The sequence below is a fragment of the Penaeus monodon genome, chromosome 17, assembly GCF_015228065.2.
Source record: "Penaeus monodon isolate SGIC_2016 chromosome 17, NSTDA_Pmon_1, whole genome shotgun sequence".
Classification (NCBI taxonomy): domain Eukaryota; kingdom Metazoa; phylum Arthropoda; class Malacostraca; order Decapoda; family Penaeidae; genus Penaeus; species Penaeus monodon.
The window spans coordinates 28,750,750-28,752,770 of NC_051402.1; positions in this window are offsets into that span (position 1 = coordinate 28,750,750).

Sequence of the window (2,021 nt, forward strand, 5' to 3'; positions counted from 1 at the left end):
GTGCTCCCGATAAGCATTTCGGATCTTTTTTTTGTTGCATTTATTTTTAGCTATGTATATATATCTTATATAGTAGTGTGTATTTACATAGATCGATATACTAACTAGATTTTGTGTGTATGTGTATGTGTAGTATTTAAAAATTTTATATATTTTATATATAATTATATATAATTTATTAAATAATTATATATATTTTTAATTTTATATATGGTGTGTGGTGTGTGTGTTTGTGTGTGTGGGGGGTGGGATGTGTGGCCCCCAAACCCCCACACCCCCCCAACCCCCCACCCCCACACACACACACAACCCAAAAACACACATATTTTTACGCCGACCGCCTCGTCTCTCTGCCACCAACACAAGGCAGGCTAGGCAGACGGCGTGCTATCCACAGGGTCGTGAACACTGAACAGCTCCAAGAGGCACTGAGCACCACAGCGTCCCAGAACACCAGAAGGGAAACGCCATGTGGCGAGGCAGGGCACGAATAAACACAAATGCAGTTTCCTTTTATTTAGTTATTTACCCGTACACTTTTCTATAGGCACAATACAGGGGGGAAACCAGCATGTTACACTGCACGATACAGCTTATAACAGGGCAACACAAAGTATATCAGGTCACAAGAGCACACACGATATCTTCACAGGAGCAGCACCCAACTCCCTCTTGGCTTGTTCCTCCGCTCCTCCGCTCACAGCCAGTTGCATCATGTTTGCTCAGGTCCTTTTCATGTTAACATATGTTTCGCATAGAGACAAAGACCCACTGGCGTAGCACTATCCCCCCCTATCAAGCAGACGACCCGTCTGCTCTGACATAAATAAACATGAAACAAACTACAGAAAATTTAAATAAAATCAGTTCTCAGAAACACAAAAATCTTTCATCCAGCCCGGCCTTTCTTCGCTCTCGCTGGGGTCGCTCTGGAGGAGGTGTGGGCGGCGGTAGATTGGCAGTGGCACCCAGAGGGGGGATCTCCTGCCCAAAACTTGGCTCATGGTCACCATTGACGTCTGTTGCATCGCCCTCACCGTCCAAAATGCTCGTCCTCATCTCGGTCAGCATCTGCCACGTCCTCTCGCCGCTACTGGCTAACATCATCTTCTTTTTTACCATGGCCCCAGGGGTAGCTTCCTGGCCCATGGTAAACGCCACAGCCGGTCCATGTGGCAACAGACGGTCGTTTTCGCCCTCTGCGAACTCGATAGGTGACATCAGAGAGGGCCGCTACCACCGTGTATGACCCTTCCCAGGGGCTCTGTAGCTTCGGCGAGAGCCCTCGCTTCCGACGCGGTTATGCGCCACACTCTGTCACCTATGTTTTACCTCACTTCCTCATGCGGCCGGTCATAGGTCTCCTTCATGGCTGGCCGGCTACCTTGAGCTTGCCACACACTCGTCGGTGGACCTCCGCCAGGGTCTCCTGCAGTGCCACAGCATAGCTGCTCGCCTGGGTGGTGGGAATACTTCAGGGGGGCTCTTAATGGGGGAAAAATACTTCCGGTGTTAATGCGGTGCTTCACCGATCCTGTGCGGCCCAGGTCCAAGTCACCCTGCTAAACACATCTGCATATTGAGCCAGGGTGTTTGGGGCATCTTCTCTGTCTGTGCTTCCGTCAGGTTAGCGCGCTTCCGGTGCGTCAGTCCTCGAGGGAAATCAGGCAACGGCCCCACATCATCCAACCCTCAACGACTTTTTCTGGATGCTCCACTTCCTCACAAGTGCCCGCTTTGCACCAGCTGGCACCTTCTGGGCCTTATCGGAGAAGTTAGCTACCAACACTGTACTAAACCCTCCCTGGTCCAACAAAGGGTCTGCCCAACCGCTACGCCATCCCAGCTGCAGGTTTTGAGGCCAGAGCCCTCTACTCCACGGGCCCCTCTTGACAGTCGACACCGGATTCTAACTCTCTCCTGGGGGCAAGGTGCGTCGCTCAGCGTAACTACCCTGCACAGCAAACCTGGAGCAAGGGGACATTTGTACCTGCTCAAGGGCACGCCTTACCCGTCCACGC